General features: G+C 36.2%; 1 long non-coding RNA gene across 1 annotated transcript; it reads right to left on the bottom strand.

The window, feature by feature from the left end:
- Positions 1-467: 467 nt before the first annotated feature.
- LOC128852579 (uncharacterized) lies at positions 468-9010 on the bottom strand. Its single transcript, XR_008450545.1, has 3 exons — positions 4243-9010; positions 2835-4016; positions 468-2269 (listed from the first exon to the last, which is right to left on the bottom strand). It is a non-coding gene; the product is annotated as an uncharacterized LOC128852579 (long non-coding RNA).
- Between the last annotated feature and the right edge of the window lie 4204 nt (positions 9011-13214).

The raw sequence follows: 13214 nt of genomic DNA, 5'->3' as shown, positions 1-13214 counted from the left end.
CCAATTGCCTTCATGTCATCTGAGAAAATATGCACATGGCATTGCATTCTACTGTACCTAAGGATGTTTTAAGCTCTGGTGTTGCTTTATTGTAGGCAGGTTCTACTTGAGTATCAAAAGGATCATAGTGAAAATTAAAGGTATTTTTACAAGATACAGCAGAAATCTTCTTGGACAGCTGAAGTTTATTTAAGATAAAAGGTGGTTTGAGTTGGTGCCAACATTAAGCCCTGGCCTGGCCTGATCCACATCTACATGCGAGCACCCCACCCCTAGGGAAAGAGAAAATGGAAATGAGTGAGACAGACTTGTGGTTTGGAAACTAAAATTAAAACAGCTTTAATAAAACAATAATAATTATAATAATAATGAAAAATACTATTATTAATAATAAATACATTAAATAAAAATACATTGATAATCATTACATATACAAACATACAAGATCACCCACTCGGCTCCCCCAGTAACTACATCACCACTTATGCTGCAGAGCAGGCACAGGGAAAAGGTCCAGGGCTGGACTGAGCAGCAGAAGGGAGCTGGACTTAGGAACACACAGATCTGGGATCAGGGGTAAAAAGGCAGACAAGGTCCTTGCTGTACACTGGCCATCAAAGAAGAGAGCTCAACCGTCATGATCCCTCAGTTTTATATCAAGGTATGTGGAATGAAATACTCTGCTGGTCAGTTTAGAGTGACCTCTCCCATCCACCCCTCCCTGCAGCTGTGACCCTTTTTCACCTCTTTCACTTAATGGCACTCCACAAACTCAAGGATGGCCTTGGTTTCTATAGGAATAAGTATAAACAATGGCTTTTCTGCTTAACAGTGCAGACTGTTAAGTGTTATCACTTCTAGAGAGAAACACTGCCTGAAAAACACAGTAAATGAAGTTACTTAGACTAGCTTTAGCTCAAACCAGTACAGTTGCCTATAGCAGAAATACTGTAAGAATCTACTAAAGCATAAAAATAGTATTTATGTGAGTGCACTGTTGCCTGATTTTGGCAATGCAAAAACATCAGTGAGATGTATATTGTAAAGTTAGATACTATGTCACTTGCCAAGTGTCGCTTGGCATTCTTGGGAGCATTTGGTGATCTGATGATTTATTAATAGATTGTCTGCTGATGTTTATATGACCAGTTGCCTGCTCTCTTTGAATATCTTATAGCCTACTGGGAATTAATGCTATATTTTTAGTTGTGCTAATCAAAATTTTGTATACCAAGCATTTCTGCTGTCAAGGGAGTTGTAGCAAACAAGAAACCCTGAACAGGATAACCTGTCTGTGAATTAGCTTCTGTATACCATCTCTCTTTTTGCTTGTTCCTCTATTTTTCTTCCTCAATAACAGTAATCATCACAAAATATTTCTTCAATTAATTATTATTTTAAAGCTGAAACAAGGAGTAAACGTGCTTTCTGCAAGCAAGGACAAGAGGCACCCTTCTCCAATTCCTCATCTGAAATTTTGGCACTTTTATGTTCAGGATACTTTTTATAGGCACACAAATGACTTCAGGCTTTTTGTGCATAGCGAATTCATTCTCTGTTTTGTGATGCTAATTTGAAAAACCCAAGTACTGCTCTTTAGCATTTAGCATTTTTTGTCCTGCAATTACTGCTCAGAAACTGAAGCATAGTGTAAGTTTTCTTTGATTGTTGGCTCAAGACAAAATATTTTTAATTTTTTTCTAAAAATGTTTAGTATATGGAGCTCTGTCTCTTATGAGGTGTCCTGATCAAGTACATTTTTCAGTTATTTTTCTATATCTATAAGATGACAAAGTGAGCTATCTATTGTACATAGGAAGTGTCAATCTACCAGCTAAATAAAAGATTGTATATTTTAACCACATGGAGATTTTGAATGAGTAGTGGCATTAAAAAGAAGATAAAATACCTCTAATTGTAAAACAAAAGACAAAACACCAAGCCAACCAACCAAAAACCCACCAAAAGACTCCAAACAACCTCCCCTCCCCAAACAACAACCAACTCCCCCCCTCCAAAAAAACCCAAACTTTCCATACCTCTGCACCAGACTGCTAGAAATATTGGCAGAAATATTTTCTTTTTTTAAATAGCTCCCAGACAATTGTGTCCTGAGAGAGATAAAGTTGCACATGACACTGGAAAGTCCTGTAGTCTGAGCTGAAGACCATGAAGGAGACGATAAATGGAAATCTACAGAAAAATGCCACTTCTTGTACATGAACTATTGGCCTAGGTGAAGAACTCTTACAGGAAAACTCTTCTTCTTCTGTGGAAAAAAAAGGAAGATAGAAGCTCAGTCTGACCTCTGCGAGAACATGATGTCTTTTCTAACAAGACGCATCTGACAAAACAAAGAGATAAATGATTAATGCTATGCATGCATCTGGGAGTGTGAGAAGAACTCGCGCAGATATCAATGTAAGCAAAATGACCGTTTGACACACATGTACACGTATATTTGTATAAGCATGTGTGCCTGTATCTTGTACAAAAGCACAACTTTTTAGGGAACTGGTAAAACCAAAGAAAAATATGTGATGCGACATGCTGTGTCTACAGGAAATGTATGGGGAAATTCATGGAGGATTGCTGACAATTCACCAAGGTAAGAAGTTGTTATCTGGCAAATTTCAAAGAGTGACTACAAGCAGGGTAGCTGATAATTTGACTAGCCGATAAATTATAAGACTTTTATTACAGTTGTTCTGATCTCTATGCTCATTTCCTTCTTCTGAGTGAATCTATCAGGAGGCTAATAAAGCTATTTAGGTAGGTAGAGGAGATATAGATGGATAATGGGATTAGGGAGCAATGAAGGCATCATGACTCACCCATTCTCATTGAGGTCTTACAGCAGAAGTTACACACTGGGGGCACATCACCTTGGAACTCAAATGTAAAGGATGAAGATATTTATTTATCAGAGAGAAAAGATAAAGTTAGAATACAGTTTCTAAAATTCTTGGTTTAATGTGTAGATTTAATTAAGGTTTTAATGTGTAGGATTCCCATACTTTTTCATATTCATAAATAATAGAAGCTGGGGCACATTAAGAGACAGCCTGAAAGTACCATGCCTAAATATCTGAAGAAGAGGGGATTGTTAGCTTTTTTATTTTCATCTTCTATAAAAATGAAATGTTTTCATATCTATTCAACCTAAAATTGTTTCTTGTTTGTAGGAGCTTTCCTTCTCTTACTACTAAAATATAAGTTAATCTCATCTTCCATATTATATCAATAATTGAAATACTTCTTGCAGTTAATGAATAGACTTGTGTTCAATTTGTCTTACCCTGTTGATGTGTGATATGATTAATGTAGCATTATATAGTTAAATTCAGGTTTCGATATATTTTCTTCTTTTTTTTCTGTTTCTGAATCACAAGTGTGTTCAACAGGATTGATGGAGGGTAGGGGTGAGGAGGGAAAGGGAGGGGAGGGGAGAGGAGGGGAGGGGAGAGGAGAAAAGAGGAGAGGAGGGGAGGGGAGAGGAGAGGAGGAAGGGCTTTGGGAACACTTCTTTGGGACCCAGCTAAATTGTTTGGCAATGAAATTCAACTTTAGAGACAAAAAGTCATCTATTGTCATTGCAGCACTATTTAGGAAAAAAATTTACTTTCTTGTACATGAATGCACTTTATAGTCATGTTTCATGTTGCATGCAGCAACATAAATAACTTATATTGTCATAGACTCATGCTAAAGGTGTTGATGGAATCATATCTTCAGAAGAACTAAAAGGCAGATGATGAAGGATATCTTCACTTTCCCAGAGTTATACTATAAATATGCAGGAAGATGTTTCAAATCCTTTGAAAATGAATGTGGTTTTGGTTTAAAATATGATATATTAGGATACAAGTTACTTTGCATCCTTACCATATGCCTGACCTGAAATGGCGATCGTGGGGTGACACATGTCCCACTTCCACATTTAGCTTGTAGTCATGTACAAACACAATTCTTCAGCTCTCTGGAGCAAGGAAATTTCTTTTACAATGCTGCTACACCTCTAGAAATCCATTGCACATAGCCTCCCTCCCAAACATGTAGTATCAGGCCATTTCCATACCTCTATTTGGTCTTGCGCTGGAAACAAATTTTTTTTGAAAAGTATTTTGAAATTCTTTCAAGCACAAGAAGACTAAAGAGACATATGGAGATGGTCTGATACTACATGTTTGGGAGGGGGTCTATGTGTACTGGATTTCTAGAGGTGTAGCAGCATTGATACACTTTTGATGACAGCTCAGTTTGAATGTGGAAATAGGAAGTGAAATGATACTGCATGTATAATACATACAGGGATAACAGTTACAGAGAGCAGATGCAGAAAACTGCTTTTTTTCTGTTTGATAAGCTGTTCGTCACCATGCCATCCCATTTATTTCTGAATGAACTTCTGAATGTATTATCATCACTAAGTGTTCTGTCTTGCTACAGACTTCAGAGGGAGAAAAAAAAATCATCATTTGGTTATTTCACTTAGACCAAGTTGTCCATGGTTTGGGATACAGTGAATCGTTAGAGGTTGGAAAACTTCTTTCCTGATATGTGTATCTTTCTTAGAATGGGACAGATTACTTGATTCATTATGGCTCCAAGCAGTTAATTTGCTTTGAAAGGGGTCATTGTATGGGTTATCCAACAGTCAGGCCATGCATTCTTTAATGGGTCAGACATGCCATGACCTCAAAAATTTCTGCTTTGTTGAGCAGATTGAAGTCTTTTAAAGGCAAAAGTGCAAGAATGTTGCTCTAACATTTTAGGTAGCTTACCTGGCTTCTGTGAGGCTCACTTGCAGATCGAAAGGACTTACTGCACTTACCTTCTAGTGTTAACACTAGAGTGAACACTGGCAAAACAGAGGCTAGAGAAGTGTCAGGCATTGTAAAGGGAATTTTGTCCAAGAGTAGTTAGTGTGGAGAAAAAGGTTCAGCATAAAATGGATCAATTCTGTTGTTTGTCTGTATTTTAAGATAACTTCTTAAAGCCTTGTGGTCCCTTTAATTAGACAATATCTTTTTTTCTAGCACTGTTCGGTGTTTGGCACTGACTCAGTGGTAAACCTATAACTTACATAGGAGGTAACTTGGCTGTTACTACCTACACTTATAAATACTACTCTATTACAAGATAGTTCTACCAGGTGTTCTGTATTTTGGAGTTATTTAGTCACACTTATGGAATATTTAATATCGTGGTCCCCTACATAAAGGTGCAATTAAAAAAACCAAACAATTCACAAAATTTATGGGTTATAGCTCTGTCTTGTATTTTTTGAGTTTTTGCTGGTTATTGCACAAAACAAAAGCTTTGTCTAAAGCTCCAGCCTAAAGTTTGATATTGGCTAGAGATTGCCTTCAGATTCCAATGTTAAATTTTAATCTATATATTATGACACATAACTCAGAAAATTATTTCAAGCTGCAGTTAAGCAGTTGAATAAATCCTTAGTCAAACAACTTCATTTCTTGCTGAGATTTTTTTTTTAATTTCTTTAAAGACAGTTTTCTTTCCTTCTTTCCAGTCATTCTTAGTCATCTATCGGCCACTGTGTGAGACAGAAAAATAAAATTGCCAGACCTTCTATTTGATCTAGGAGTTTTCAATATCCCAGATATTTCCTACTCTCTTCCTTTGGCAAATGGTAGTTTTTTGAGGCTTTTTTTGCAGTATTGTGGTACCTGGTGGATGTTGGGAATACAGGTAATGCATTTTGCGCACGAAGTGAGAAGGGATTCAATGAACAACCTGTCTAACATTTTTAATACCCATTTTTTATTTTAAGAGCTGAACTTAAAACGTTTACAGCTTGGCCTGATGATCCTCACAAGTTACTAGTAAATAGCATGTAACTTGCCTTGGAAAGTATGGTTATTTCTGTGTTTATGCCATCCAGTCAGTGTTTTCAGTTCAGTTACAGTGTAGGCAACATTCTATCAGTAAATAAAAAAAGAAGAGTATCTCATTTGTGAAAGTTCGTACTGAGGCGTGTGGAGCATCATGGGGTTTAGAAGCATTTGACCAATGTGTGGATGTTAGTAATTAAGGCAATGTAAGGCCAGTGATTCAGACCACCTGACAGAAACTTGCAGCGACACAGTAATTACTCACAAAATAAATGTTTGAAAAAAAGACATACTGAATGGAAGTCAATGACTACTTAGTAAGTTAAAAACAAATGGGTTCCCAAATTTAAAAGGCAGAAAAAAGTCATCAGCTTTTAACAAGAATCAGAAAGTAGAAATCCTGCACTGTAACAAAGGACAAAAATTTAAATGTTTAAACAAAACCATTACAAAGAAATGCAACATTGTTTACATTAGGAAGCAGAAGTAGTTCTATGATTAATGCAGTTTATACCACATAACTTTATAACAGAAGTCCTGCACTGACATCGGACTCATTGAAGCAATAGTTGTTACATAATGAAATGACATAAAATGATACCAAGAAAAGCTTACACCAAAAATACATAAAATTAAGTTGCAATTTATTTTAGATCTTATGCAACATATTTTCTTATGTAAAAGCCTTTTAGTGATTTACTCTATGCAGCAATTGTAAAATGGAAAGCATCAGAAGATTGTACAGATTTCTCACCTAGTTAATCTAGAAATCAGAAACACCTTCAAACTAAATTTTCAGAGCTCCTGACAGGGAGGCAAGAAAGTAATTGTTTGTAACTGTTGCTTCAGTTGAATCTCTAGTAATAATTTTTACTTTCTTGAGATGTTCTTCATATGCCAATGTTCAGGAAACTTGGCCTACCAGAATATATGCATTGTACCCAAAAATGTACATGCAATATTGGAAATAGTCTACCCAGCAATTTGTCTCTTGTTGAACAAATTCCTGCTCTTTTCTGCTTAAATAATATGGTAGTGGAAGCTGACTTTCATTCTAATGTAATTTTTGTTCATAACAAAGAAGGTGTTCAAGGTTCTTTTTCTTTCAGTAAAAGAATCATAGTTTTCTTTTAAAGTTCTTCATTTTCTTTCTTTCTCGGGAAGAGCTGAGATATAAAAATAGAAATATATTTAATGGTGCAAAGTGCCTAGAGGCTTTCAGCCTTCAATTTAATGTTTTATTCCTAGTTTTCCTCAATAATTATAGCTATTTATCGATCTTCATACAATTCTTTTGAATATTGCTTTGAATTTAAAATTAATGACATGAAATTTTTTTCCTGGAGTTTCAAGATCAGTTTTCCAGTCATAAAATCAGATATCCACATGCAATTCACAGTGACTTAGATACTAGATAGATCGTTGTGTGAAGTATTTTAAGCTGAATGACAAACAAAATAGTTGTGAAGATTACAAAGCAGAATCTCCCTTTCCAACATATCTTGCTCAGCAATACTTCATTTCCACTGAATTTCCATTGGATGAACCAAATAGTGTTGTGGTGCAGACAATGAACCGGTGACTTCTCATGTTTACGTGGCACTGTTATTTGTGCACCTCCTGGGTGCTATTATGCTCCACTTCCCTTTCCAGCAGAACTCACAGGGCATTCTGATCGACTGAATTCTGCCTTCAGTCTACAAATTGTAACTGTCCTGGTTTTGTCTATTTCTGATAAAAAACTAAGACATACAAATCTGACAACTACAGTTAATTGCTTAATGTACATCAATTTATATCAGCTTGACCTCTGTATAGTTTTCCTCATACAATTTATTTTATTTCTTGTCTTGCAGACTGAGATCAGACTGTCTCATCTGCAGATGATGTCTTTCTGTATAGCTTTTCTTACATATCTTTGTAATATTCCTTCTGCTCATACAACTTTTTTTACAGGTGCTTTCCTGTTGTCTATCTTCTTAAATATTCTACTAATTTCTTCATTCTGCCTAGTTTGAAATATTTCTAAAAGTTTAATATACCACTTGGACCATGCAGTTATTTTGGAGTTCCCATTTACATGTAGTATTAGGACTAGACATGTAGTGATAGGACTAGGGGGAATGGCTATAATGGAGAGGGGAAGATTTAGAGTAGACATGAGGAGAAATTTCTTCTCAGTGAGAGTGGTGAGGCACTGGCACAGGTTGTCCAGGGAGGCTGTGGCTGCCCCATCCCTGGAAGTGTTCAAGGCCAGGTTGGATGGGGCCTTGGGCAGCCTGGTCTGGTGGGTGGTGTCCCTGCTTATGGCAGGGGGGGTGGAATTAGATGATCTCTAAGGTTCTTTCCATCTCAAACCACTCTATGATAGCAGACACGCTAGAAGGTGTATGCTTCTTTAGATCAGTTACCCTTCAGCAGTACGCTAATTCTACAGTGGGAGCTGGTTGGTATATGTCTGTTCTTCAGTGAAGGCAACAGACAAACCACCTCATCAAGCAAGGTAAATTGTTCGCTTTCACTTAAGTATGACACACTTTATGCTGCCAGCACACCAGTTAATTAATCAATTGCACTTAATAGATATTTAATTGTGCATCTTTAGGTTTGGTGAATAGTCATAAACTGTCATGTTTAGTTCAGCAGGAGTGCTCGGTTTAGCAACTTGCTCCAATACATTGAGGGACATCACAATTTCGGTATTAATATAGCCTTTAAGTGCATATGGTTGTAAATGCAACACGAGCAATAAAAAAGTCACTCAGTTGTGCCACTGAGTGGATGTGCACATATGTTTGCAACTAAGCACCAGGAAGATCTGTTAACTTTAGTAAATTTTGGATCGTCACCTAGAAGATTTTTCACACACTGTTACTGATTCTGCAGTATATCTCACCTATTAAGTTTGAATTTGAGGAATAACACACTCCTTACTGAAAAGAAAAAAGAAATTTTTTTTAAAACAAAATTGAATAATTTGTTGCAGAAGTTTGTTGTAGCTGATAAGCAACACAAGTCACTTATCACATCTTTTAGAAAATTCAGCTACTTACAGGCAATGAATGGAAGTGCTGGGAGACACCAAATAAGGTGTGCGACCTGCATAAGAAATGCATTTTCTCTGTCAGATAAACATGCATATTTTATTGAAATGCAACTACCTTAGCTCCAGAACACAGTTACTTCAGTGGTAAAATAAGTGTGATTTCCAAAAAGAATATGTTCAAAAGAGTCTGTGTTTCCATACAAGAACGCTCAGTCTTAACCCCATGCCCATGTAAGTTGTGGCTGTTTCTAACCTGATCTACCATAGCTAATGTCTGCAGACACTCATTTTCGCAGGCACTTGCCATCTACTCTGTTTCTGTTTGTCTGTTTAGCCATCCATTTCACCTGGTCAGAACTGCAGACAAGCAGCTGTGCTGGGCAGGCCAGCTTACCCACCACTTCTCTAGTACCTAGCAGATCTCAGGTAGCCTAGGACCAAGAATCCTAACTAAAGTTGTTGAAGCATAATTGTAAGGTATTCTATCTAACTGTCAGAAGTAATATTTTACAATTATAACTTCTTAAATTGTAACTTTCATTTTATCTCAATATCTGAATATGTTGGAATAATAGTATAAAAGGAAAGTATGAAGTCTTGAATAATGACACTGAAAAATCCATATAATATTTTTTGTCAGTCTTAGTCGTGATGTTCCTGGGGATGTGTTGGATGATACCCTTTCAAGAACATCAATCTAAGATTGCATTTATTTGTCATGGGCAAGACTCCATATGTACATTGAAAGAATGTCCAGACTTAGTCTCCTCCTAAAGTCACAACTGAGGGAGGACTCAGGGAAGTGACTTCTGGATGATGACAAAAATAATTCACACCACAAAAAGACTAAGATGCAAAGAACTTATTTATCTCTATATTAAGAGGGTCATTTGGGGGCAGGGTGGGGCAATTGGGATATTGACTCTCTATGCTTTTAAATATATTGGTTAATGATTTTAATGCTTGGTTAAGCAGAATACATTGTTAGCAGTTAGCCTTAATTCACTTTGCAGCCAATTTTGTGTTTGAAATCCTAGCTGCTTTTATTTTGGCTGCATCTTCAGTGAACTATTCTTGGAGTTGAAGATTTTAAGGAGAGCCCATGATGGTCATTCTCTATGATGCCTTGTATAACACAAAGCATACTTTCTACATAAGCACCACTAAACTGTATTCAAAAGCTGTGCAATTACTTAAAACAGTTCTGTTTATTTTAACATTGACGTGAAATTGGCTTGTTTCCATTTCCATGAACTTCATTTTCCTTCTTTAATGTATGAATTATTAACAATTATGCAGTCAACTTGCGAGACAGGTGCTTTGGCACAATGTACTTGAAAGAGCTAAATTATCTAGACCATATAATTTGGAGGTGAACTGCAATGGCAGAAAGAGCTGCCAAAGATACATAATATCATATGTGAGATCTTACATTGAGTAAAGATGGGATGATTTATTACACAGGTGTAGTTTTGTTTGGTTGTTTGGTTGTTTTTTTCTCTTCCATCTCCTCTCCCCCATTTCCAAGTGTGACAATAATGAAGTTTCTCGTTATCAAGTTGTAGAGGATGCTAAAGCTGAGGTGGCTCAAGAAATTCAGCTTACCTGTAGACTATGTTTCCAGTGAGTTGAGTGTGACATTTTTTCACTGTTATATTTATGGAATTATTTTAGCTCTCTGCTAAGTATACAGTTCTTCTATCTCGGCCATTCCTGAATGGAGTAAATTAGGACAGAAGAATAACCTGTTATTCTGTCTTATGCAATGAAGTGTACCCCAGATTTTGGGGTTCCAGTTAAATAGTTGGGTGTTAATCCTGTTTTGTCATACCTAGTTCCTGGTTTATAACAGCAAGTCAGAAGATGAAATTAAAGGTCTCTCCTGACAAGAAACCTTGTTAATCTAATGAGCCTTCCATATACAAATACTTTGTACAAAACCGGTAATGAAATATAAGGCTAAACCGAGTCATATAATACTTATACAGTGTGGAATATAATCTAATCAATGATCTGTTATTCTTCTGAGAAAATGGTCAGGGAACATATCAACATATGACTTCTTCTGGGATTAGATGCTCAGTCATAGAAAGCATTTGGAAGTGCCTAGTAGAGTAACAGTGAATGGTTAAAAGTAAAAATAATCATAACAAGAGTACATATTGGGAATATAGATTGGCAGGTAATTTGAAAATGAAAATACAATGGCACTCAAACAAAACCAGAAAAATAAATCTTATTGTATCAGCAAGAGAACTTCAGTGGATGTAAAATACAATTTGTTCCATTTTCCCCAGAGAACCATAAAAATATACTTGAAATCTGTGAGATGCTTTACTAAAATGCAGCATATCCCTCTTAAATTAAATTTTGAGGTAGGAACAATGTCACTGTGAGCTTTATATGTGAAATTTTACTCAACTCATTGCCAACAGCAGAGCTACAAAGCATTCTAATAACAGATTCTTCACCTTAGTAGTACAGCTTTCAAAATGGATGAAACACACATAATACTGCTTAATTTTGTAATTAATGCAAGGTCTTTGTGTTGTCTTTTGCACAAAAACTTCCAGAAAATGTAGTCACTGCATAAATTAAGATGGTGCACAAAGATTTCATAGGGGTTGTGTGTTTACATGGTAGAACAGTGTAAGTAGCTGCTCATACTTTAGTTTCTTTCTGATAAAGTCCCAAGTGCTAAGACAGATGTGTGAGGGCTATTTATTCTCATATGTTATATTTGTATAATTTCTGTATTGAACATGTGACATTTTGTCACCTCCTGTTTTGGGGGGTGGGGATGGAGTTGGGGAACAGGGGCAGGGGGAATAGAGCAGTAACTATAAAACAACATAGAATCCGTCTTCTTTCCATTCAGGAGAGAAACTTTCCCTGCCTACATGAAACTGCAGTTGCCAAGGCAGCTTCTCTTTCTGTTCCTGGTAAGATCCAAAGTTCTCACATCTGCAGTGGAAGTACATTTTTATAACAGAGGTGCTCTAATATGCTGGTTCTGCTCAGGTTCCTAAAGCATAGTATTTTTGTGTCGTGCCCACCCTCAGCCCGCCAAGATTTTATGTCACTCACAGCTTGCAGAGGTCAACATTTTCAATATTTTGGTATGAATTCAGAGTTTGTATTTCAGCTGGAAAATAAAATATTTATCACTGGCTTATTTCTTGGCTTTTTCTCTTGGAGGCTGCTATTAGTGAAAAGATTGTATAGTTGCAGTGTCCCTGGACTTCTGTGAAATATATTGAACACTCTAAAAAGCATGAAAATAACTGTGACCTTAGGGATGTGTGCAGAAAGAAGGCTACTTAAAGGTATGTACTGCACACTGATTTTTTTTTTTTTTTTTGCATTAAAAAATCATTTTAAGAATTATTTGTTTTTCACTAGAGATTATAAATTGTCATTGAAATTATTGGTTTTAAAAGCAAATGAATTGCAAGGGTGTAGCATTTTGTGTAGAATATTTGCAACTGTTCATTATGTGGTAACGAGCTAAGGTTGCTTAGGCTGTAATCTTTTCTGTTCCTAGAAGCATGGATAGAAATTCAGCATTATATTTCCTTTGGGCTTCCTTATACTCTTTGACCTTCAAGCTTCTATCCTGTCTGCTTGTGGCAGTACACACATGCAAATGGAACTGATGTATTGATGACAACACAGTCAGCCTGTGGTTTTAGGTGATTTTAGCAACTGTAAGAAATGTAACTTAAAAGACTCTATTCCATTGCTAGGGATTAGTTGCTAAAAATTAATAACAGCAAAGCAGCATTAGGAAATACTAAGTACATGTATCATAAGTGGTTTGCTGAAGTGCTTTTTTTTCAGCCACAGACTGCAATAACATCAGGTCAGGTGTGCGTTTCCTCTCTTCACCTTAGTGGGAAGCTTTGAAGCCAAATTATCATGTACAAGTGACTGCAATATTCATAGAAACATGAATGGAATAATAGACACTGACTTAGCTGAGCACTAGAATTTGAATTAGGCACTTGGTAGAAGAGCTTAGATGACTCTTGTGACACTTGCACTGATGCTTTGACAAGTCTCATATCATTCAGACCTTACCTTGTGCTGCATCTCTCTTAAGCTCTCAATTTCGCATTTATACTAAGGATGCAGAAAGGAAAAATCAGAAAATCTGTGTGTTTTGTCCTGTAATAAGCACATTAATTTAGCTGAAATTTCTATATATATAAAATTAATAGTGAAAAATGCAATAGTGAAGAAGTAAAAACCCAACAACTTATTTACTTTGTATTTATTTAATTCTATTACTAATTATAATATTTTAGCAT

Source organism: Cuculus canorus, chromosome 6, assembly GCF_017976375.1.
Source record: "Cuculus canorus isolate bCucCan1 chromosome 6, bCucCan1.pri, whole genome shotgun sequence".
NCBI classification, from domain to species: domain Eukaryota; kingdom Metazoa; phylum Chordata; class Aves; order Cuculiformes; family Cuculidae; genus Cuculus; species Cuculus canorus.
Note: the sequence above shows the minus strand (reverse complement) of the source record. Positions and strands in the feature narration are given on the sequence as shown.